Genomic DNA, 27,161 nt, shown 5'->3' on the forward strand with positions numbered 1-27,161 from the left:
CATCCCCCCACCTCGATCCCTGGCAACCACTAATCTTTTTACTGTCTCCATAGTTTTGCCTTTTCTAGAATGTCATATAGTTGGAATCATACAGTTTGAAGTCTTTTCAGATTGGCTTCTTTCATTTAGTAATATGAACTTAAGGTCCCTCTGGATCCTTGTCTGTCTTGGTAGCTCATTTCTTTTTAGTAATGAACAATATTTCATTGTGTAGATGTACCACGATTTATGTATCCATTCACCTACTGAAGGATATCTTGGTTGCTTCCAAGCTTTTGGCAATTATGAATAAAACTGCTGTAAATATTCATGTGCAGGTTTTTGTGTAGGCATGTTTTCAATTACTTTGGGTGAATACTAAGGAGTTGCCTTTGGATCATATGCTAAGAGTATTTTTAGATTTGTAAGAAACCACCAAACTTTCTTCCGAAGTGACCGTACCATTTTGCATTTTCACCAGCAATGAATGAATTTCTGTTACTTCACATCCTTGACAGCATTTGGTGTTGTCAGTGTTCCAGATTTTGTTTATTCTAATACGTGAACTTTTTTTTTTTAAAAGATAACTCACTCTCTAAAACACAAAAATTAATGGAAAAGATCCATTTCTTGGCTACATATTCTAATTTTAGAATCATTAAATATTACAATTGTAAATAATTTTTTTGCTTCCAAGTTTTGACTGACACCCACATACCTGAATAATAATAACTCTGCCTCTGTGGTAAACAAACAAACAAAAAGTTCCTGGATTATTCGAGAATGCCAGACAATAGTCATGGATGAATTTCTACATGAAGGGGTGAGATATGCAAGGGGAAACCAGACTACAAATGCAAGTCTCACCCCTCTGAGACACATCCAGATGCCCCATTCCTCTTACTGTAACTCCCATGTGCCTTTGCTCCCTGACCATGAAGTCAATTTGTTATCAGGATTGTACTGAGCTGTATTTGACTGTTTGAAAACATAAATAAATAAGTGGAAGGCACAGGGGTTTTCAGTGAATTGGGGGAATTCAACATAGAATGTATTTTGGGAGGGAGAAAAAAGTTTTTATCAGAGTCAAATCACAGATGAAAGTTTAGAGAAAAGAGAAAAAATTGTAGGCCAAGACTCTCATTAAGCTCTTTTCCTCAGAAATTCTCAGGTCATCCCAGTCTAGTATTTCCTTGGCCCTCTGATTAATCTCATGCTTGTTTCAGCTTTTACCTGTGGTTGCATCATTTATACCATTACCTTCTAATGGCCTCTGGGCATGGCTTACGCTATTTGACTTGACACTGAGCAACATGGTGGCCATTTATGACACTAAAGAAATCATCATACAATGCGATTGCGATTGCTGCAATATTGTTCTCTCTGTGTGTGTGTGTGTGTGTGTGTGTGTGTGTGTGTGTATGTGTGTGTTTATGAGAATGTTAGATCTCCTGGATGAAAGACTTCTGGGTCTTTTTGACCCAGAAGTACACTACACTGGAAATCAGTCAACCTGTTTTCTCATCTTATTTCTGCAACTAATTTATATGAGACCTTGCTCAAACCACTTACATTTTCTCTGAGGTTGTAAAGTAAAAGTGGTCAGAAAGAGCCTTCTATAAAATAGCTTCAAACGCTGGACTGAAACGTCATCATTAAAGACATGTTGGGAGTGAGGATGGACACACTAGAAAGAATTGCCTTAAAAAAGGAACTTTTTCATCTTGGGGAATGTAGTAGATGATAAAAGCAGACGACTGAATTTCTGAGGATGATTGAGGTCTTGAAAGAACTCCCTTTTAGGAGTCTCAAGTGTGTGTGTGTGTGTGTGTGTGTGTGTGTGTGTGTGTGTGTACTGGCAATGGGGAGATTGATATCAAGATTTAGCAGTTAGGAAAATAACATCTAGTGTATTTTTCCAATTTTTCCATTCTATTTTTTTGGGGGGAGGGGCGCGGGGGAAGAAACAGACAACACAACACAAAACAAACAAAACAGAAACAGCACTATAACCATTACAACAAAAGACAACCAGTGGGCATTTAGCAAAAACCAAAACAGCCAGACATTCAATGCCTCTTCAACTCAGTACCCACACTATACCCTTCCATGTCTACAGCGAGGATCTTGAATCATGAAAACTGATATTGGAAACAAAGACCGAGGGTCTGAATAAAAGCCATCAGCATCAAGCACCTAACTGAGCATTTATTGTGTGCTAGGCAATTTGCTAGGAGTTGAGGATACACCTTTGAAAAAGGGTATTGACCTGAGGCTTTCCAAAATTTGCTTTTGGCTCCAAAAGCCTAGGAAAACAGACCTTTGCTTAGAATTACATTTCTGGATGGAGTTTCCTCAGATGTAAAATGGATACAAATAGGCCTCCAGAAAAATCTCAGTTGGGCTCTTTCGCCGGAGAAGAGGGTAGACTACAAAGCTGGCTGTGGAGGCTGCATTGGAAGTGTTAGTAACGGAAAAGTAAACGTTCTCAAGAATTCAGGCCTTGGGAAGCTTCCGTGAGGTTAATTGCTCATGGAAAAAAGTTAGGGCCGCTCAGAACTTTATCACACATGAAAAGTAGACATTGCTTTATCATTAACAGGAGCAATTTTTCTTGTCAACACTAAAGGCTAATATGGCACACTATGTCTTCTGTTTTTGTGTTGTTTTCATTGCTTTTTTTGAAAAGCAACTCAACTTCTAACTTTGAATACAGTCCTCTTTTCTGTCTTATCACACAAGCATACTTTATGGTTGGAAGACCAACTGTGCTGACTACAAAAAAAAAAAATCTCACCAAAGAGACCCAGTTAAAACTTCTTTGTGTATGTGTATGTCCATTGACAAAGAAGCTTACAGAGTACGAGGGCTTTATGGAAGACCCGTGACAATAATATACCTTGGATTTAATAATCTCCTATGGTATGCTGTCTCTTGTTGCTCCCCAATAGAAATAGCTCACACCAGCTGTTTCTTTCCACTCCCCTCAGCCCTAAATGAGTAAATATGAGACAAACGGCTGTTTAGTCATCTTGTTGGCATCTAGATTCTACATTGGTCTCCCTCAGTTAGAAAAATATTTGGTGTATTTTGGTTCAACCTGCTGCACTCATATTTACAGTCAGAAAACACAGTCCTCTTTCTTAAAATATCCTGAAATGAGTAATGCAAAAAGGCCAGGAATACCATGGGCCAGGGGTTAATACAAACTCCAGCTTTTGTCCACTGTGCACTCCGTTTTCTACCTTGGCAGTTCTTAACCCTCTCGAAAAGCAATGGCTTTCTTAACAACGCCTACCTGCCAGAAAATTGCGACCTACAGTGTATGCGTTTCATTTCCCAGACACTGGAGGAGTTCAGCGTAAGCTGGAGGGGCTTTGCTTAATGGTGACAAGAAGATTCCAGACTCTCCTCCATGGCCTCCGCTTTGAAGCTGACAGCCTGTCCAGAATAACGTGGATGGCCTTTACAGTCTCCCCTGACAGTTGCAGCCTCTGATAAAATAAATAAACCTCATATGGGCACTTTCTTTCCTCCTTATCTTCTGCCAGCGGCGTCGAGTTAGTGTGGTTCAGATTTGTGGCCGCATGAGGCTAGGGAAAACTGCCGTCTGGCTAGAAAACGGGATGGCTGTTTACATTATGATGGAAGACAGGATAGGATAGTTAAAATAAACGCTCTCATTTCCTGTCACTTCCTTTCTTTAGTGTGCCTGTCGCGTCTCCACACAAAGGACTCTTCGTGCTGGCTGCTCGGTCTGATAGATGGTGCTGTATCTGGATCAGTTCTTTCTTCTAAAACAAACAGAGTGGAGCAAGCCCTTCTCTCCTTCCTTTAATCTTCTTTAGTGGACTCTGCAAGTTCACACGTGGAAGGAGGAAACGGCTCCTTGTTACTGAGGCTGTTACAATTATTTAGGGAGCCAGGTCTTATCTGTACTTGGAATGATTTAAAAAAAATTGTTTTTTTAAATAAAAGTATAAACTCCAGTGATACTTTAAACCTCACGAATCTGAAACACCTCATGACAAAAAGACAGACCGATTACAATGACAAAATAAAACACTATTTTTAAGGCAGAGAAATAAAATAACACCTCTTCCCTTCCATTTCAACCTGTGAGCCAAACTTTGGTGATTACAAGTTGCATCGTGTGTGTCCATTAGGATACAAACTTGTGTGTTCTTGTGTGTGCACATGCTGTGTCTCAGCACTGCCTATCGGCATGTCTCTCACCCGTGCCCTTCCCTGAGCAACTCGATGCTGTTCCCAGCCTCACTCCATGGTTCTGCTGTGATTGGATTCACAGCTGGAACCCGAAATACAGAGGCGCCTGTGGAACAGCCTCTCTCCTAAATGTGTTCTGCCCTTCCTACTTAGCTTCCTGGATGGTGATATCCTTTCTTCTCCAGGCTGAGATCCCATACTCACCAAGAGAGAGCACTTTGAAGTGCTGGCCACACCATTTGTTGGTTTTTATAGTCCTCATTTGACTTATTCCAGAATCTGTCTCATGCTCCACAGCCCTTTCCCTGAGCTCCAAGTTTGCTCTTATCTGAGCCTGGGGGAGTTCGGACTACACTTGTTAGAAGAGTTTAGAGAAGGCTGTGATCAAGGAAAAAGAGGCGTCAGGGAGACGTGAGACTTTGGTTGAGCCTTAAAGAATGATGAGATTTATTTTATTCCTCTTCCCAGGTTTTTCAAAAGCAAACAGAATTACATTCACGTAGAAAGTAGAGTTAAAGAAACTATATGGTCCTGATGCAATCATTCACCATGTTATGGCAATATTTAAAAAGTATCTAAATTAGAATAAATCTATGAAAAAAGAGATAATCTCCTGATGTTAGCTAGCCGAGGTGAGCTGTTGCGACACGTCTTTGAGCAGAGCTGCCGCATGACACAATTAAGGTACCACTGTCACATGCCTAGGTAAATGGAGCTGCCTGGAGTTGGGCCATGCCCAGCCTGCACGACCACACACGTGGGGAGGTCCCCCTTCGGGGACACCTGGTGTCTCTCAAGTTTCTGACAAGGAAGTCAGGCTGTGTATCAGAGAATCCCAGCTTGTCTCGGACGATGAACAGATATAAAACTGTGACTTTTGTAGACTGATCGGTTTGGCTTCGGTTGCCCTATTTCCTTGTTCTGTTCCCTTTCTCACCTCTGTAAATTCACCCTCTCCCCTTCATCTCAGGTCCCCTTCCGGCAACCACCTACGATATCTATATTCTTACTTTCATATGTTTTTATCTCCAGCCTGATCTTAAGTATTCTTTCAAACATCTTGGCCATGCAGAGATTTTTGTTTTGTTTTGTTCAACATTGTAATCCTAGAACCTACAACTGGGTGCTATCTGGTACCTGTTAGATATTTATTTAATAAATGAATGGAGAATGTTAGCTTCCTCTCTTTTGGTTCTCCAGCTTCTCGACTAGAGATAGATGTGACAGTGGTGGCCTGGGTGTTATTCTCTTTAACCTACTACATCAGGGAGTATTTTTATTCCCACTCCAATAAGAATTCCCACACTTCTAGCTTCTTTTAAGTGATTCCACATTCTAAAGCAGAATCTCTGGGAGTGAATCTTGAAATCTGAATATCTGAATACTTATAGTGAGCATCCTAGGTGAATTTTATATAACAATTTATCAAAATTTTATAACGATTTCAGACAAAACATGGCAGAAAATAAAAAATGGAATTAAAGCATAGTGATTAGTATGTAATACATGGTAGGCCATAAAATAGGTTGAAAAAATATGCAATGGAGATGTATCTTTATAGTTTAGAACTTACTTTAACTTACAGTGTTATACTAAAGATATGTTAGAATATGAGCACTTTGAAAAGGTTAAAAAGGCCATATTTCTTCAAGGTACAAATAATGAATTCTCAAAATGGTAACCAATTCAGGAACAGAGCATTTCTTATCTGAGGGGGGCTGTTTGCAGTATTCAGGAGGGGAAAAAAAAACCTTGTGGAATTTAAGTGTTCCTCTTTTATTTCTCAGAGCATATGTGCCTTCAAGTTAAAAATAAAAATTGCAATTAAAAAAGAGCTGGATTTGAAATAAAAGTTATTACATCTTTCTAAGTTTTTAAAGGTTCTGTAACATTTTATGAAAATGCTGACTTGTAGATGTGTATTGTTTTTTTAATTAGGAAAATTTCTAAGTATCAGTTAAGACTGATGCATTTTTGAATATGAATTTGTAATATCATCGCCCGTTGTAACACAGCTGCTTCTAAATGATTTATTTAAATTGGAATGAGTGGTATGCTGTTAAATGTATCACAACTCACTTGTAGCATTTGCCTGTTTTTGAATGTAAGTACTCCCACGGTGGCCAACTTCAAACTACCAACATGACTTCATTGAACATGGAGTTGGGAAGAGGTGACCAGTAGTGTGCCTAGTTGTCGTACATCTATCCTGCAGATATGATAAATATGAATAATCTCAGAGCATAGACGGTAGTAAAATTTACAAGATAATTAAAAAGTGATGCATTTTGTGTATAAATTTTGTTTTTAATAAGGTTTATTTAATTTTAAGTTAATGTAATTCAAATTTTAATAATGACTATGTTAAACAACAGGTTTGCAAAATTCCTGAAAATCTATCGGTTAGTTCTTGTAATTTGGAATGAGGTAACTAATGCACACCAATGAGAAACTCTCCAAAGGTAAACGTGTTGAAGACAAGGTCCAGGTATTTGATAGAAACTTCCTGTTCAATAGTGGATTTTTATGGCTGTACATTACTATTAATACTATGACAACAATGGTATTTCAATGAACAAAAATTTAAAGATTCTTTGTCTGCCAGAACTATTGGCAGAGGTTTTATGTGGCCATGGATGATAAATCAATAAAATTAAAAAGAGAATAAAAACCTCTTTATTTTATCATATTTTAGGTAACTGGTTGCTTTCACATAAATATACTTCCTTCATGCAAATTTAGACAGACTTAGGTAGACTTAAGACAGAATATGTGAAAAAACTGAGAACTTATTCTTGAGAAACTCAAAACTTGGTGAATTCTGTGTCTGTGGTAAAGTCATGATATAAAAATTTCCTTCTGTGGCTGCTAGGAGGCCTCTGGGACATCTGTCCTTAGCTCTTTATTTCCCAAGTTATTCCTAGGCCTATTTCCAGGATGACTCATCAAGGAGATTCCCGTTGCTCAGATGGAAAGGGGAATATAGGGTCATCAGTTGTATGAGAAATTATTCCTATGAAACGTTATTCAAACTAGTCTACAACAGTGCTGCTTACCTGGACAGCTCATCGTGGTCGACAGTATGTCAACTACTACTGCACAATCAGGATCTCATGTGTCTTCGTCTGTTCGAGCTGCTATAGCAGAATATCATAGGCAAGGTGGCTTATAAACAATGGAAATCGATTTCTCACAGTTCTAGAGGCTGGGAAGTCTAAGATCAAGGTGCCAGCAGATTTGGTGTCTGGTGAGAGCCTACTTCATGTTTCATAGATAGAAGTCTTCTCGCTGTGTCCTCGCATGATGGGAGGAGCTAGGGAGCTCTCTGCTGTCTTTTTTTTAAGGGCACTAATCCCAGTCATGAGGGCTCCACCCTTATGATCTAATCACCTCTCAAAATCCTCACTCCTTTATACCATCACATTGGGGGTTAGATTTCAACATCTGAACTTTGCGGGGACAAAAACATTCAGTCTATAGCATACTCGATGCTTATTTTTTTTAAATAACTGTGAACTTTAAAAACAACTAAATGCTTAGTTTAAAAGATCTAAACTCTCTGTGTATATATAAAATAAGTTATAAATGATACACATGAATAACCACGGAAGGGTTGATGTCAACTACCAACCCAGTCCCATAACTGAATTGGACTGCTGCATTTTAGCTGATGGCATTAGCAGGCATTGATGATCATTGCTCGGTTAGTTTACTATCACTGCTGTAACAAAAGACTACAAATTTAATGGCTTAAACAGCAACAATTTATCTTATGGTTCTGTAGGTTAAAAGTCAAAGAGTCTCATTGGACTAAAATCCAGGCGTCACCAGGGCTGATTTTTTTCCTGGAGGCTCCAGGGAAGAGTTTGTTTTCTTGCCTTTTCCAGCTGCTAGACGCCACTCATATTCCTTGGCTCCAGGCTGCCTTCCTCCTTCTTCAAAGCAGCAGTATTGCATCTCTCTGTGCCCTCTTGCCATGCCGTATCTTCTGAGTGACTCTTTTAAAAACCCTTGTGATTACCTTGGTCCCACCTGAATGATACAGGATACTCTCCTTATTTTTAAATTGCCTGATTAGCAACCAAAATGTCTTCCGCAATCTTAATTCCCATTTGCCATGTAACCTACGATATAGGCTCAGAAGATTAGGACATGGACCTCTTTGGGGGAAGATTATTCTTCCTACTACAACTTGTGGGGCAGAATAATCTGGGAAGCTCATTAAGACGCAGATTTGGATGCCTCGCCCCAGCATTTCTGATTTAGTAGCTATAGGGTAGATTTTAAAAATTTGCATTTTAACAGGTTCTCAGATGATGATGATATGCTTGTTCAAGGAACTACACTTCAAAAATCACTGTTTTCAATTTCATTAAGGGGTGCAAAATGATATTATTTAAATTCTATTAATAATTATGTTTCGCTTATTCGCAAAGATATATGCACCTGATGTTCATATCAGCATTGTTCACAGTGGCCAAGACATGGAAACAATGAAGTGTCCTTTGACAGATGATTGGATGAAGAATCTATAGTATATACATACAATGGAATATTAGCCATTAGAAGAGATGAAATACTGCCACTTGCGACAACATGGATGGATCTTGAGATTATCATGCTAAATGAAATGTCAGATAGAAAAAGTTGAGAACCATATGATTTCATTCATATGTGGAAGATAAGACTGAAAGCAATAAAGATGACAAACAAATGAGACTTATGGATAGTGGGTTAGTGGTTACCAGAGGGAAGCGGGGAGGAAGAGGTAGAAAGGGGTAAAGGGGGTGAAATGTTTGGTGTGGGAAAGAAATTTAACTTGGGGTGATGAACACACAATGTAATATACATATGACATATTATTGAATTGTTTACCTGAAATCTACTTGATTTTATTAACCAACGCCACCTCAATAATTTTAATTAAAAAAATTATGTTTTAAAGGGAATTTCTGTTTTTATTGGAGTTGCTAGATTAAATGTAGGACATCCAGTTTAATGTGAATTTCAGGTAAACGAGGAGAAATTTTTTAGTATAAGCATGCCCCATGCAATATCTAGAACATACTTAAACTAAAAAATTACTTGTTTATCTGAAATTTAAATTGAACTGAGTATCCTGAATTTTTATTTGATAAATCTGGTAGCCCTAGCTTTCATCTAGAAGGGAAAAATAGGGCTACTTCTATCAGCGAATATTCTATGAGGGACAAAAAAATTTGACATACCTTTCCCCAACTCCTTTTTCCCTCAGCAGGCCATTTCCCACTAATCACTTGCAACAAAATTATAAATCCACTTAGTTTTCTTTCTTGTTAGTAGGGATTGAATATCTGATAGAATCGATTAGATATTTTTGCTATAGCTTTAAGAAAATTTAGCAAGAAATGGCGTTATAGCTTTCTTCTCATATAATTTCTACATATCCCTTATTAGGACTTTTCACCGTTATTTCCTTAGTAAGCATCTATGTGTTTATCCCAGAGGCGTTGATGATGTAATTGATGGAAGTGTGCTAACAAACATATGCAAGGGAGACAAGTTCCTTTAAAGGAAGTAAACAAGAGAATATACCACACAGGCCAATATTCATTGCATGATTCCCTGACTCCTCCTTGTTAATTAAGACAATATGAGTTGGATTATTGGTTTTTTGTTTTGTTTTGTCTTGTTTTTTTTTGTAGCCAAAAGTTTTACAGCTCTCACGGAAGATAGACAGACAAGAAGGAAAAGATTACTTCTGATTTCTACTTCACCAGTTCGATTTTACCCTGCATTTAAGAAAATCGTGTGGTCTGGTAAGTGAGACAAATATCTAAGCCAGAGGTTTTCAAACTCTCTTCATTGATGCTGATTTTAGTGTCTCAATTATTTTTTTCACAGCACCCACAGACCAAAGAAATACCTAAATTTCCCTTTATTAGTTTGTTAGGTCCAAACAGCTTAATAGGTATTTCTGTCTTAACAACTTAGCAGCCATTTGAAAAAAATAAAGCACATACATTGAAAGAAAAAAAAAATTTTAATTTCATTCTGAAATAGCCACAATTGCTTACTAATGAGATATGTGCATTTGTCAGGCATGGCATAACTTCTCAAAACTGGAAATCAGATTGGACACCCTCGCCTGCATTTCCTGTTCCACACTGATTTTATGCTCAGTATTTGTTCTTTATCACAGCATCTATGGGAAACCCAGCATTGCAAATTTATGATGTCATTGAAAAGAATGTAGTATAATCTAAGGGAGAAACCAAACTATCTGGACCTAGAGTTTTCTTTAGTGTCTGACAGACATAGAACATCACTGTGTTTCCCTTGAAAATTTAAAATATACCATAGTACTTGCTGGGGCACCTCAGAACAGCTCGATGCATACCTTAAAAACTCTGGGTCTAGAAAAAGTTGAAAATCACACGATATCACTTATATGTGGGATATAAACCTAAAAGTGACAAATGAACAAGATAAACAAACAGAGACTCATGGACACGGACTATAGACTAGTGGTTACCAGAGGGTAGGGAGTGGGGGGAGGTAGACGGGATAAAGGAGGTCAAATATGTGGTGACAGAAAGAAATCTAACTATGGGAGGTGAACACACAGTATAAACATACATATATGCCTTACTGTTAAAGTGTACAGATGAAACTTACTCGATTTCATTAACCAATATCACCATAAAAATAATTAATTAATTTAAAAAAACCCTCTGGATCTAAATAATGATTACAATTTAGTCAATCTAGACAAAGCTAGATGAAGCCAAACCTTTTTTTCTGCGATGCAATAGTTCTAGGACTCAGTTACTTAACATCTTCAAGTCTCACTTTTCATATTTGAATAATGAGAACAACGCTACAACATGCCATTTGTTTTTCTGGTATAAAATAAGTGCTCAAATGTTAGTTAGCTTCATTATTATTATTTGTAATGACAGAACTATGAAAAGGGATAGATTTAGTGTGTAAGAGGGAGTGATTACTCTCCCTGAGGTAGTAGTAACTATAAAAGCAGTGACGTCTGAATAGAATTTCAAAGGATAAAGAAAAAATTATTTAACTGAATAGTTTGGAAGAGCACTGTAAGCAGAGGTGATGTATTCAGGGAGGTGTCTAGAAAATAAGTACAAGCATGGGGCAGAGTAAGAGATGAGGTCTTCTCTTAGTTAAATTGTCTCATATAGCAATAAGGCCAATGAGATTAGTTTTCTCCCTGAAGTGATTTTAGTCATTGATCAAAGCCAAAAGAGATCAAATGGCCTTTCAGAATCAAAAATCTTTAGAGGAACACCTGGATGGAGGGTTTACTTTGATAATTAAAATGAAAATAAAAAGTGCATTAGTTAATATTTATGGTCCTTTAAAAGTTTGAATAATTCAATTTCTAATATTATATCACAGAGCTACTAAAATAATGATTGGGTAAGATTTTTATTATTTTTTTCCTCTAGATTCCATTTACACAGCATGCTACACCAATGGCAGCACATGTTTCTACCAGAAAGCAAAGCGACTCATTTCTATTGGTCATGAGGAAAATCAGTTGATTCTATAAAATAGTGTTAATCATAATACAACAAAAGCCAGCATTTTGTGAGCATGTAGTCTTCATAACAGCAAAACTCACAGAGTACTCTTTTGGGTATACAAATCATATCAAGTGAGTTCTCTGATTGAAACCATTAATTGCTTCTCATCCTAATAAAATCCAAAGTATTTTTCAGTCTTCATCACCTACCCCATGCTTACATCTCCAAATTCATCTCTTCTTTCTCTTTCTCATTCTCAGTCCCTTCCAGCACATCGGCCCTCTTGACAGTTCACAAACACACCAAGGCTCATTCTCTTTAGCACTTCTGCACTTGCTGTTTCTTCTATTTTAATATTCTTTGCCCTGATTCAGGAGGATGTTCACAAAAAGGGTACCTACTCATAAAGAACTTTCTTGAAAAAAAATCTCATCATTCTCTCTCTCCTCACCTGCTTTGTTATTTTTACAGCACATAATAATATATGAATGATAATATATTTGTTTATTTACTATTTCCCTCACTAGAATGTAAGCTTGACAATGGCTGGGAATGTATTATCCAGATTCATAAAAGAAAAAAAAAAACTTGACACATATTAGGCACATCACAAATATTAGTGGCTCTGGAATTTAGCCAAAAATCTGACGCACTTCAGAGTCTACAATACCTTGAGTCAACACTGCACGTAATTTTGCATTATGTAATATTGCTCTTAATCAGGACATACTTCCTAAAAGGTTGAAAGTTTATGAAGGGGAGGGGTCCCCAACAGATAATGAAGTGCATTTAGGGTACAAAACATCTACTTTTTGATTTGATTTTGGAGATTTTAAAGATGTTAGAATGTTGTGGGGATGAGAATGTCCATTCTCATCATTTTTAACAGAGTAATGGAAAATCTAGCCGCCGCAAAAAGCAATAAAAATAAATGAAAGGCATACAGATTGGAAAGCAAAAAATAAAACTGTCCTTTCTGTAGATGACACATTTATGTATGTAGAAATTCCCAAGGTCTATTAGAAAAAAATTCCTAGAATAAGTGAATTCAGCAAGGTTGTAGAAAATCAGCACACATACATTCATCATATTTCTATACACTAACAGCAAACATGTAGACATGCAATATCATTTACAATCTCTCTAAAGAAATACTCAAGTAAAAATTTAGCAAAATATTTAAATCTGAAAATTACAAACTACTAACGAAAGAAATATTTTTAAAACACTAAATAAATGAAGAGGTATACTATGTTCATTGATTGGAAGTTTTATCAGAGTAAAGATGTCAGTTCTTCCAAAATTAATCTGTAGATTATTGATAGACAGAGAAAGATTATTCTAAAATTCCAATGAAAAGGCCAAAAATAGTTGTAACAGTTAAAAAAAAGAAAGAAAGAAAGAAAGAGAGGTCATATTGATGTTAAGGCTACAGGAATGAAGACCATATCATAATGGCAGAGGGATGGAAGAAAGCAGAAAAAAACAACTCTCTTTTATAGATAAGGAAATTAAGGTTTTAAGTATATTGCCCAAGATTACACATTTTAAAAGACAGATTGAGTTTGTTATCCGTATTATTCTCACCACACTGGGCAGCCTTTATTTTAGAAAGTTAAAATTAAAAGTCTTTGGTGCAAATGTGCTGTGTGCTATGGGTTCTATAGGCATCTATAAACAAGTCCTGAGCCAAATCATATGTTTTACAATTGATAGTGTATGAAGAATAATGCTGAGAGATTTTAATGCTAATTAATTGCAAATGTTAATTACTCAATTAAGTCAATTAACACATCTACCATGTCATATAGTTACTCTACTTTTTTTTTTGTAGCGAGACAGCTTAATACATTTCAAATATATAATAAAAGGATCTAATGTACAGCATGGATTCTGTTTCTTTATCTCTGCAGTGTCCTCATGGATGCTACATAAGTTGCTCAACATTTCAAACCTCAGTTTCTCCATCCAAAACCAAGAGAGTATTTGCTCTAGAGAAAGTGCTTTGCAATCCTCTAATCAAGGACATTAAGAGTCTTGTTGGCAAATTCAGTCCAATTGGCAAATTGATGTTACTGCTTTGGGCAAAATGGGTCCATGTTGGTCATTGTAGTTGATCTTGCCAGTTTCCTAAAGCATAGACGTCACATCTTAAACATGGGGCCCTTTCTATTGACTTCACTGATTTGGAACATACTTATGTTTTCACTGACTTAAGAAGAAAGCCTGAAGAAAGCCTGAAGAAAGACTGTTATGTTTTACATACTGTGCTAAGAGCTTGGGGCACAAAGAATATAACAGAGGTTTTCTACTCAAGGATCTTCTAGTCTGGGGGCGGGGGGACAGTGGAGAGCTTCTAACCACCTCAGTTGTTAAGTGTTATAAGAGACCACATGTAAAAATGTGCCTTTCAAGCAGAATACAAATAAAAGGCCCCTGGGAGAGTAAAGGGTCAGCTTCACAAAAGAATTCATTATTAAATATATTTTTTTAATTTTTAGAAATAATAATTAAAATTTTGAAAATACAAAAATAATTAAGGATCACAAAAACCTGATCATAATTTAATCACTCTCCCATCCCTCCAAAAAGCCAGTCGATAAATATTCTGGTTCAGTCTTTTCCCCATGCACATAATTTTTTTCTTCTTTTTTCAGTTAACGCAATTGAAGTCATATTGTATATTGCTTTCTCTCCCTGACATGATAACAATATATCTTCCTTTGGTTTTGAAAAGCTTTTCTCAAGAAAAGCAACTGAATAATATTCCATCGAGTGGAATGTTTCTTGATTTATTCAACCATTTTTGTTATGAGACATTTACATTGTTCCTATTTCTTGAGTTATAAATAAGACTATAATGATTACATCTTGAGTATATCTGGCACACATATATATATACACAAACTATAATACACACATATATACCATATACATTATAGAATGTTTATATACTAGGATATTATAAAATAAAATGTGTTATGTTATATTATATTATAATGTTTGTATATGTATAGTATGTATACATATTCTGGCATATATACATATGCCAGAATTATTGTGCTATGGATTATTTTTAAAGTAAAGGTATATATTCAGGGGTTAGGAACACAAGCTTTGAATTTGCTCAGACTTTATCTTTTCCATTTTAAACTTTTTATTAAAATATATTGTATTTCATGCTTATATACAGAAAACTAAAAAAAATTGCAAATATACCAATGTATGAATTTTCATAAAGCGAACACACTTAATGTAACCAGCTCCAGATCAAGAAAAAAATTATTAGAACCACAGAGCTCCCATTACGATTATTACCCTCCTCCCAGAGAAACTGCTGTTCTAAGTTATGACCTATAGATTCATTTTGCTTCTTTCTGAATTTTATATAAGTGAAATTATACATGTACTTCCTCTGTTAAGCTTCTTTCTTTCTACATTATTCTTGTAAGTTTTTCTATACTGTAAAATTTAATTGTAATTTGTTCACTTTCACGATGTATTGTATTATTCCACTTTTATACCCAATTTTACCCATTCCGTTGGGATGGCATTTGAATAGTTCAAATGTGGGACTATTACAAATAGCGCAATTGACATTGGACACATCTCTTAGTAAACACATACTTACATTTCGTTTGGGTCTGTATCCCCTAGAATGGCATCAGTGCTATACTTATGTTCATCTTTAGTGGATAAACATATATTTACTATTTGGAGGGAAGGGTCTATACACCTTGGAGTGGAGTTATTTGCATGCCTATTTTCAACCTTACTGACTGCTATCAAACATTTTTCCAATGTGGTTCTACCAATTTATACCTGTACTAGCAACGAATGAGAGTTTTCCTTACTCACATATGGTGTGCTGTGTAGTTTTCATTTTAGCCTTTTTAGTTGATGTGCAGTGCCGTGTTTCTGTACTTTTTTGCCCTATGCCCTGGGCAACACACCCTTCTGTGCTTGAGTTTTGTTGCTTATGAAATGGGGATAATAAAAACAGTTTATTTTTGAGAAATACATGCAACAATACATGCCAAGTTTTTGATGCACTGACAGGCACTGAGTACAGCATCACAAATGGTATCTGCCACTCGTCCTGACCATCATCGTTGCCAGGAAAGATTATTAAGCATTCAACAGAGAGAAAGCAGTTTTCTAGACAAAATGACCAACTTATGCAAAGGCAGCAAGGCAGAAAAGAGCCCTCTGTGTTGGAAAAACAGTGAGAAATCTCCTCTTTCACTCCACGGATGTTTGGTCCCCGCGAGAGACAGAAATGTTTGACTAGCAACTCACTCGATTGTTCTGTTTCAAAAAGAGAGTGATTAAGTGCCCATTTCTTTGAGTAGATTATGCATCGCAACTGAGAAGCAAATAGTCAGTTATTTAAAACAGTCTGTGTCATGCGTGTCTCTCCCATAAGAATGAAGTCAGAACAGTGCCTGCACTGTGCAGAGACAGACCTGCTTTCTGTCTGACCAGTGGGGCTTTTTCTTTCTTTCTTTTTCAAGGAAATGTGTATTATTGGGAAAGCCACGGAAAGCCCCTTTCTTTGTAGGTTAGAATATGTTTGCATTCCCTAGCACGGAGAGTATCCGGGCTGCTTCCGATGGCATGCAGAATCATATTCATGTCTCACTGGATTTCACCTCTGAGCAGCGTGCCAGGCAGCCCGCAGCAAGCAGAGGCTTCCTGACGAAGCCTGAGCACGCCCTCTGTGCTGTTCAGCTTGGCCGCAAAGCTCCCGCACTCCAGAGCTGTCCCTGAATACAGTGTGTGTTTTTGCAGGGGGCGGGGTGCTTTGCATTTTAAAATTCGCTTTTTTTGTTTTCTGCCTTGGTGCTGTGCTTTTAAGAGTAATGGGCTCTCAGGCTCGCTTCCACTGCCTCCGTTTTTGGGATGAGAAGACTCTAGTCTCTGCCTCGTGAGCCCTAACAGTGAATGGTGGCTCTGGCTGGAAGGAACTCCTGTGGGAAGCGTGGGGCCCATGGTGCAGCAAAACATCTGCACAAATCTTATCTTTGCTTTCGGGATGTTGTGACCAATGATCTGGACTCATACCCACCGACTGGCCCCTTATTCTGAGCACAGTGTGACCCAGCTGTTTAAGGACTTTTCCCCTGAAGCCAGAAAGAAATCCTCATCTACAGGAAGACGGGAGAGTGATGATGACCTTGGGGAATGGGCTGTTTTTGACCCACTAGCCAGGGACCTTGATGTCACAGGTGTGGTCTCAAAAAGAGAGCAAGCGCGTGATAGTGCACTGGCTCAGAATGGAAGGACTGGGCTCCAATGACAGCTCTTCTGCCAATGGACTGTATGGCCTTGAGCAAGTCACACGACCACTCTCAGGCTGCTTCTTCTTCTGCAAAATTGGGACGGTTCTGGTTTCATATGGTTGACATAAAGGTTTCTGTGAGACAATACGAGTAAAGCATACAATGGCGGGCATGAAGTTAGAGTTTAATAACCCGTGCCTATTACATTTTACGTCCTTTTCCCCATGTCTTTCCCGCTGTCTAGCCAACTCTCATTTTTGGCCACAGCTCTTTCTTTTCCTTCAAGTCTTATTGAGTATCTCTTCTGATTTATCCAGTAGCAACTTCCACTGTCCTTACTGTAGCATTTTGTATGCCATATTGTGAATGTAATTGTATATTTGGTTAATTTTTTTTTCTGTAAATGAGTCCTAGTGTATTTTGTTTGTGACTTTATCTATGTATTCTTTATCACACTGGGTGTCAAATGGTAAATAGTCAACAGATATTAAATTTTATTATTATTAGACATACAAAATGTCTACTGAAAAAGAGAAAGCAGACTTCTCCGGAACCAGCAGACTCCCACACTGTACCCATTTAACCAGCCTGGGTACCACACCCCAGGGAGACTTAGGACAATATTTGCATCTGATGCTCCTGGACCTCCCTCCTTGCTCCCTTCAGCTTACTGGTGGGCACTTCGTCCTGCCCATCTCAATATCTGGATGCCCAAAATTATGACCTTGTGAATTAATCGACTATTGCTATATTACGTTATTGAATATTCTGCGGATAAAAAAAAACATGATTATAGTTTACACAAGTTGGCTATCCTATTCACCACTTATGCTTAGCAGTTGTCTGGTAAAGAATAGAAGATAAATGTCTATTAAAATGACTGAATAAATGATACTTGACATGTACTTATGAAGCCAGGCTTCAGAGTCCCTCCTCCTAAACACTAAACACTTCATGGGTACGTAATAGGATTAATAACTTATCCTCCTGGCTGGCTCAAGCCTTTTCTGGTTTTAGCACCAAAAATCCTATGTCCTGAGAACTCACTCTCTCAGTCCTGGAAAAACTGAGATGGCTGGTCACTCTAGTTTCTAAGGCCCCTGCTAGCACAAACTCAAAAACTCAAGTGCCTTCGGAGACTGTAGGGTAGTGACAATGAGAGGTAGGTAACCTGGCTTTGGGTAAACTGGAAACCGGCCAGAAGGTATTCGAATATGAACAAAACCTGTCAATGAGCTGAATCAGCTTGATGGCCAGCATTGCAGCCTGTGAGACAGCAGTGCCTGGATAAGTCAACAGAAGGAGCAGGGAAATTTCATTTTATAGTCAATAATAATTTTTTTTTTTTTTACAAAAGTCAAAACTATTAACTTTGAGATTATTAAGCATTTGCTTTAACATCTCTGGGTTTCTCTTTTCTTATATATGAATTTAATATTTTAAAAGTTGCTGCCAGATACACAGAATCATGGGAATTGAATTCCATCTAAAACGCAGAATGGTAATAGTTTTTATATTTGCAAAAAAAAAAAAAAATACATATATGTAGTAGAATTTACATTGAACTGGGAATTTGAAATCTGGCTGTATAAAAGGAATTCGTTCGACATCTCTGGGTCTCAGGTTTCTCATCAATAATATAAGCAGGTTGACAGCTAATTGCCAGGGTGCATTATATTGTTAGGATTTGATTACCTGGAGAGTGCTTTCTGGAAGGTAAATTGGTGCTAGGGATTAAGAACTTCGGTTTAGGGATCAGAGAAATCGAGGCTCTGATCCTGGCTCTGTCATTTGATAGATGTGTAACTTTTGGCGAATTTTTTAACCCCTTCAGGGCTAAACTTCCTATAAAAATGAGGATTTTAGTTCTGCCTACCTCACATGGTTGTTGATATCAAGAGGACCAAATACAATAATTGATGTAAAGAGAGATTAACAGAGAAAATGTTAATAAATATTAGTTTATTGCTACTGCTAAAATTCCCATGACTAATATATACAAATGATCAAAATCGAGTCAAATAATATTTTCAGTTTTGAAAAGAGAATGCTTATGAGTTTTGACTTCTAACTTTTCCCCTCAATTTCTTACACCTTAGGCAAAATGGAAGTTTAACTCTTAAATGCAGTGTTTTCGATCCTCCCTGACTGTGTAACCAAAGCTCCTTTATCTTCAAAATGAATTTGTCCCGCAGTGTTTTTAAAAATCTGGAGCCTCATTCTCTCCTGTGGTTACAGAAGTTCATCTCCTTTTCTCCTGGCGTCTACTGCCCCCCCCACCCCCATGTAGTAAAAAGAAAAACAAAAAACAAAAAAGCGACTTCCCATGGCTGGCCCCATCTGATTCCCTTCTGGGTCTTTCTCTCTCTTTACTTAGAAGCCAGAACGGGCAAATCAATTTTGAATCAAAACTTGAGATGACACATTAATCTCCGAAGGTTGCTGTTTTTCCTGGTAATGGAGCTAGCAGGCATTCAGTTCCCTTATTTATGAAACCTGCTTCTAAGTTTTTAAAATATATTTTCCTTCTTTCGGAGCTGATGTTTTAAAACTCATTAAAATTGAATTTAATCTGGCATTTAAAACAACATGAAGGGGGTGTGTGTGTGTAGTGTGTGTGAGAGTGCATTAGTGTGTGTACTGGGTATTTCCCGCAAGTCTACTTTGACACAACATTTTAAGTTTCTTTTGAAGACACTTAAGTGGTTCCAGCTGTTTAAGACTGAGAGCTGCAGAGAGACCCTTCCATTTTAGGTGACCTTCAAACGAAGTTCGCTGATGGATCGAATTTGTCTTCACCCTCCACAGGAGTTTGTTAAGGGACTAGCCATGTGTGCTCTGTGTAATGGACAAATCAGCACCAAATTAAACTGTTTTCATTATTATGGGCTAATTATGCACATGTCTTTGGGCATGTGAGGGCCAAATGATGTTCTTTGGACAAAAGCTTTCCAGAACTTGGAGTGAAGACAATGGGTGGGAGATTACATTATCGCAGGATTTATGATAAGTAGGAGTGCCAGGCTCAAAAGGACTGTGCCACAGCAATCATTACCATGGTCATAGTGCAAGCGTCATTTCAGTAGAAAACCGTCTATTAAAACCTTGCAGTTGAAATGACACTTGATGCTCTTCATCTTAATTGAAATTTTATTGAATTTTGGGGCTTTATTCTTATTTGATCTGTATATTAATTTTAGTTTTGCAATTATAAAAGAACCGTAAGCATAGAAAATACGTATCCGGTTTTATATTTGTATATCTTCAAATAACATAACAAAAATAATTTAAATTGACATTAGGGTTTCAAAATATTTTCTTTTTATATGTTTCATAATATCAGACATTATTTAAGTTTGAGAAACACTGGTATAAAGTGTTGCTGAGTATGCTAAAAATAGTTATGTATGAACATAGAACAGAACAGTGATAAGGACACGGGCTTTGGTATCAGTTACACTTGAATTGTAGTTCCACTTCCACACTAAATAAATCATGGGACTTTGCTTTTTCTAATCTTCTGTTTCTGTCAATTAGAATGGGAATAACAACAGTAATTATCTCATAGTGTTGCTATGATGATTCACTGCCCTTTAAGAGGCAGTGTGGGGGTTCAGTGAAGGATGTGGACTCTGGAAGGGGACGATCTGGGCTCTGATCATGGCAATGCCACTTGCTAACCACATGGGAAGTTAGTTGACCTCTTTGCACATTCGTTTTCTCTTCTGCAAAATGGGGATGATAGTAGTGCTGACCTCACGAGTTGCTACAAGAAAAACTGTGTCAACTTACACAAAGTACATGGGACATGGTGGTAGTAAGCACGCGATAAACAGTCTCTGATTACTATTAGTGCAGCGTGTGATATATAGACCTCAACAAAGTTTAGCTAATTGTAAGGCAGGATTTAGCTTAGTTTTGGGACCAGACCAAAATGCATTCCACTTGGAAGGATTATGCCTATGATCTTATGAAATGATCATCCAGGCTGGAAAATTAGACATTGACGGGGATCAAGCCTGAATTAGTGGGTGACGAAATACGGATATGATTGACAAGTAGAAGGTGGGTCCACAGACATTGAGAAGCTAAAAGCTGAAGCTAAAGTCTGAGAAAACAAGTATAGTCTGAAATGGAACAGGGTGTTCCGGCATGAGCTTCAGATTGTTCATAGTGGACTCTCCCGGAGGAGAAGTCATCACAAGAAAAGAGAACCAAAGAAATCAGGTCTTAGAAAGAACGCCTCTCTGAATGTCTATCCTTCTGGTGTTCCACTCTAGTTCATACAGCGTCATGCCAAGGGTTTTGGAGAGAAGAGCGCTAGGAGAAACAATTGAAAAATACTATTGACAGAGAACATTGAAAGTCACTGGGCCATGCTTTGTTATCCATGCAGAAGAAGAACCAGTGACTGGAAAGCAAGAACAAGATATACTTTGGCACCTGGGGCACTCCAGGGGAAGGTGGCGATGCCCGTATCTTGAGGCAAAGGCAACAGATTCATTAGAGAGGAACCAGAGTAAATGAGAAAAAAAAAAAATCCATCAAAATATCACATCCTACCTGATTGAATTTGTTTATGAGTCTATGTGAGATACCACCCAGGACTCCCAGAACTACCATGAGCACATCTGATGGTTGACCTTCTGCCTTGCAAATAACTCTCAGGAATTATTCCCAGAACTAAGCCAGAGGAGCTGAATGAATGAATAAAGAAACAAATGGGTCTGATTTGAGAGAGAATATTGCAGCTACCCATGGTTTTGTAGATTTTTTTTTTTTTAAGTGCAAGCTTTCCAGGTAAGCCTCGTGACTAGAACAGCTTTTAGAGCCATTTACAGACCCTTTACTGACCCCTGATCCTCCAGACCTTTCAGAGAAAGTGGTGGATAAAGAGCTATCTCCCTACATTTTATGAGGAGCCTGTGGACTCGGTTGCCAGATTGGATTTCTCAGGGGTTTGCTGATTTTATTTTCTTTCAAAGCCCTGAGATAATCTTCATTTTATTTCTCCCTGTGGAGCCTCTCCTAGAGAAAAACAAACAAACAAGCAAACAAACAAGAAAACGAGATCCTGAAAACTATTCAACTGGCGAAATTAACCGACTATTAACCAAAAGGTACCGTTGACAAGGGAATAAACTAGTTTCTGTTTATCATATTAGGGACAGTTAGTTATGCCATGAGGTTAAAGCTAAGATAGTGATATATTGTTCTTAGGTTCTTTTCCTTCTAGGACTATTAAAATATCATCAAAACATGGGTCCCAAGAGACCTAAAATAAGTTAATGCCTGTAAGTTAAATGAATAAGCCATTATGTTAAGAACAAAAATATCTTTACTGGTGTCTCCACTTCCACTAACTCAGCCTCCTTTTATCAAGGGCCCACTGTGTTCTGGGCATTGTTCATTAGCTCATGGATTATTCACAACAACCCGAAGAGCTGTGCCTCCTTAGTCTTGTCTGACAATGTGAGAACTGAGGTTGAGAGAATATACTGCAAAAATATATACTGACCAGCTGATCTACATCTGTGCCTGAGGATACAGCTCTGAAAAAGACAGAGATGGTTTCTGCCTCCATGTCACTTTTAAACTACTAGGGTTGGGAGGTACCATCTCCAATGCTATACAGTTGTAAGTGTCAAAACCAGGAATTAGAACTTTAAGATCTGGGTTCTTTCTACTTTCAGTGGGGAAAAAAAAAAAAAAGGCAAGACTGGTGGGAAGCTTAAGGGGAACTTGATTTTACGTCACCTTTATTTTCATTTTTTTTCCCCTCTTCTTCGGAATGTTTGTTTCGGTTTTATCCCGGGTGTTTTCCAGATGATTTTCTTCCTCTCGCCCTGGCAAGTTGCTGTCATCAGTCAGAAGCAAATCCCTGGAGGGGAAACTGCCAATGGCTGGTGCTTCCACCCTCATTTGTCTCTCATTGACAGATCCATTTAGTTCCTAGACACCAGCAACGGGAAATATTGCCTTGAGCCAAACATCCAGAACATTCTGAAAGCATTTCTTTCAGTGGACTCTAGTTCAGTCTGAGAAAGGTATGGAAACATTGCCTAGAGACTTGACATGTTTCATGTAGCGCCTAGCTTCAGTTGCCCATGGCCGTGGGAGGGGAGAGGCCGCCTGGGGGGAGGTGGGTCCATAAATAGGTTGTTGAAATTTCAGGCTAAAAAGCGCCTTCTCCAAATAATAATGGAAACACTAATAAGCGTTTATTTATCTAGAGCATTTGCCATTTGTAAGGCTCTTCCATATCCTCTATGTAATTTAATCTTCAAAACAACTATGAGCTAAGCAGATCAGTTTTTATTAATCATTTTATGAAGCACTTAACCTTGAGCCTAGAACATCTACCATTCCCCCAAAGATTATAGAAATTATAAAAACCAGAAGGACTTTTTTTTTAGGCGAGGCAACTCTTGGTTGACCTCACAGATTGCAAGGACCTTGTCAGCTTACAATTCCTTATTTTTTAATTTTTACGCCTACAGCACCTGGTCTTCCTAGGTGGTCTCCCATCCCAGTACTAATCAGGCTTGACTCTGCTTAGCTTTCGAGATCAGACAGGATCGGGCTTGTTCAGGGTAGCATGGCCATAGACTGCCTAATTTATCAATTAAACTTTATTATAAGTGTGTGAAGAGGAATTTTCCACTCAAAGGGTTCTAGATAACAGATGTATTGTCTTCGCTTATTAAGAACAGATGTATTGCCAATGATATGAGACATAATTAAGACTGGTTTCCTTTACTCAATAATTGAAATATAACCAGTTTGTATCTTCTTTTCCTTTTCTAGGGACTGAGGCGGCACTTCAGCAGGAAATCCAAGACTCTGCCCTGATGAAAGCAGAAAGGGCAAGAGCTCCATGAAACCCCAGGAGGCAGGGACTACGACCCTTCTCAGCAGAAGGCAGATACGGAAGAAGAGACCTCCCATCCCTCAACATCCATACTAATAATAAGGGGTTTCTTGACTCTTAGAAAAGAGTTAGGCAGGAAAATTAGTTAGGGGGTTTCCAGGTCTGCCTGCAAAGACACTGATGTCATCCTATCCTAGAAGGGGCATGCCCTAATCCACCAACAATTAAATGAGTCATGGGGGTCTTGGTCCAGAATATGGAGTTGGGGATCCTGGCTTTTCCCATTTGCAGGTCCTCTCCTCATGCTCTTCATAGCTCTCTTATTTGGTCTCTGTATCTTGAACTGTCTCCTCATGCCTAGAGTCCATAAAGTTACAGATGATTGGGTTATCAGGACCACCCTTACACCAGCCCCTAGGCCAGGAAGATCAGGAGGTTGATGCCCTATAAGAATTTAAAGGGCATCAAAAGGGGAGAATGAAGAGCAATAACAGATGTATTGCCTTTGCTTGTTAAGCCCCATAAAAGTAAGGTTACCCCTGATCTCAGGGTCCAGATCTTCAGAGCACTAGCTCTTCTGGGACCGCTGGTATAATAAAGCTGAGTTCTCCAGCTCTCCGAGTGCTGCTTGGTTTCTTGCCAGTCTTGTTTCGCAACATTTCTGCAACATGTGTACGTATAGGGAAAAAATAGTATATATGTGGTTCGGTACTATCCTCAGTTTCAGGCATCCACTGTGGGTCTTAGATTCTATCCCCCATGGATAAGGGGGTGGGGTGATAATCTCTAAAGGATTCAGTACCAAGTGGCAGCATTATCTAATATGAAAATAACCCATAAATTTGTTTTCGAGTTCAAAATCTGCCCTTTATTTTATAGCCGTGTGGAGTGTGTTGCTGAGAAGCTCTGGGTCACGCCAGGAAAAAGATCTGTGATTAATTAGCAATATCTGCACAGCCAAGGGAGCGGGGTCCACATATTTGTCACACTTAGTCTGAGGGAAGAGAATACTAGTTGTGATATTATAATCTCAGCTCAGCCCTTATTTTTCTGGATGACCATGGGCAAATCAACATTAATAAAAGCAGGTAACACTTTGTACTTTTACATGCATCTTCCAACTTGATCCATCTGAGAGGTTTATGAGGAGTAGCGTCTGAATCTCATCTGATACATAAGAAAAACTGAGACTTGAAGATTTGAGATTTGCCCGATGTCTACTAATGAGCTGGCAGGTGTTTTGAGTTCTTTCTACCAAACTTGATGTCTCTGTCCCTTCAGTTATTTGTGTTTCAGTGTCTTTACTTGCAAATGGGATTTAAAATACTTTTCTTTTATATTTCACAGTAAGTTACTATTGAAATATTCTGAAAACTAGAAGTGTCTATGAAATAAACATAAAATAAATATGATTTCACATATTTATATAGTTCAGTACTTTCTATGCCAGGTATAAGAGGCCTGGAGGGAGAGGTACTAAAGCAAAGTGAAGGTTTTGATTAGTCCAGCAGTAGTGCTCAAAAGAGGTGATTTTGCCTCTAGGGAGACATCTTGAAATGTCTGGAGACATTTTTGGCTGTCACAGCTCAGGCGGAGGTGTTGCTACTGGCATCTAGGGATGCCGTGAGCATTCTATAATACACAGGACAACTCTCACAACAAAGAATTGTTTGGCCCAAGATGTCAATAGTGCCAAGGGTGAGAAACCTGGATTGAAGTAAATGAGAAAAACACTGTTTCATCAGACTTTTTAATGTCATTAAAGAAAGTCCATGCATTCTCCATGAGCAGAGAAATAATTATATGTTCTGTTGCCACAAAAACCAGGTCTTCTCTGTTCTCTCTCAATAATATCCTCCCGGGGCACTTTAAGTTTAGACTCTGACTGTCAGCACCAGTGTGACTTGTATCTAAGTTTGCTTGTGGGTCAAATAGAAATAATCAGATCTACCTCATAATGCTACAGTGAAGATTAAATGAGATGCTGATGAAACACTTAAAACAGTCTCTGGCTCACAGTAAGAGCTTAATTAATATTTAGGGTAGCTTTAAAACAATGCTATCCCTATAACAGTTCCCTGTGCTCACCGTGGTTTCTCTCCATTAATATAAGGATTTTTAAATTCAATTTATTAAAAGCTCAATATTAATTTTAAAACCTAGTGTCATAGAAGCATTTAACAATTAATTACATTCAGTAACTACTAATGAATGTTCAATTTAACAAAATAGATGTTTTAAATTTTCATTTACTTAAAAAGAACTGCTCTGTGCAGAGCATATTTTCATGATTATCTACATCCTTAGTTCTCTTTTCTGTAAGAAAAGAACTGATAAATTTGCCATGTGGCATTAATAAGGGAAGGAGAGAAAAAAGGCGTTGTCTTTTATAATCAGGAACAAACCATACCCTTTGCTTTTGATAACTGCATCCCACTTCCAAAACGAGGAAGAACTGGAGAAAGCCAAGGCATAATTGCCATTTAATTAAACTATGAAACCCTAAGTTTGCTGTTCTTCCCCACTTTTTTATTTCTCCTGGTATTTCTCCAATGGTGTGGTTCTGAAGCAAACAGGCTGCCCTCCTGTCATTTAAGAAGTAGGTGATGCTGTGGGTTTCTACCTCGATTTAGAATAAGAGCTAATAAAAACATCATTTTTAAAATATGGGCTTGTGAGAATATACATTTATTATTACCTGATTTGAATGTTTAATACTTCTGGTTGTGATATTATTTCATTATACTAGCCACTGACATCTGCTCAAAAACATATTTTCAGAACATCATTGTTGATTGGGTAATACTGAGAGTGTCCTAAATTATGTTGTGGCATATCACTTCATTCCCATCATCTTACATCTTACCCTATCTACACTTGACAAAAGAAAGTTTGCCTCAAATCTGTCTGCTGATACAGAATTTTTGGAATAATTACTAGAAAATATTAAGGGATTAAATGGGATGAGGTTAAGGAAGGAGGAGCCAGGCTATGAAATTTGACTTATGAGATAGTCATTACTCGCTCTATTTTACGGATGAACACACTGAAGCCTAGAAAGATGAGAAGATACAGCGAACATCACCCAGTGGCAGAGGCGGACCAGAGACCCAAGTCTCTCGACTTCTAAAATAAGGCTTGTGTTCATTCTTTGCCACTACCAGTAATGCGGTGATGGGTCATTTCTGTGCATAAGTTCCCAGTCAATATGATTTAAACATTCACACTTTTATATTTTAGTCCCAAAGGCTGAACAATTTGCCATCAAAA

At 37.9% G+C, this 27,161-nt stretch overlaps 1 pseudogene; it reads right to left on the reverse strand.

Moving 5' to 3' along the window:
* Window positions 1-23,511: 23,511 nt before the first annotated feature.
* On the reverse strand, window positions 23,512-23,630 carry LOC120595762 (uncharacterized; annotated as a pseudogene).
* Window positions 23,631-27,161: the final 3,531 nt, after the last annotated feature.

Source organism: Pteropus medius, unplaced genomic scaffold (genome assembly GCF_902729225.1).
Source record: "Pteropus medius unplaced genomic scaffold, Ma_sr-lr_union100, whole genome shotgun sequence".
Classification (NCBI taxonomy): domain Eukaryota; kingdom Metazoa; phylum Chordata; class Mammalia; order Chiroptera; family Pteropodidae; genus Pteropus; species Pteropus medius.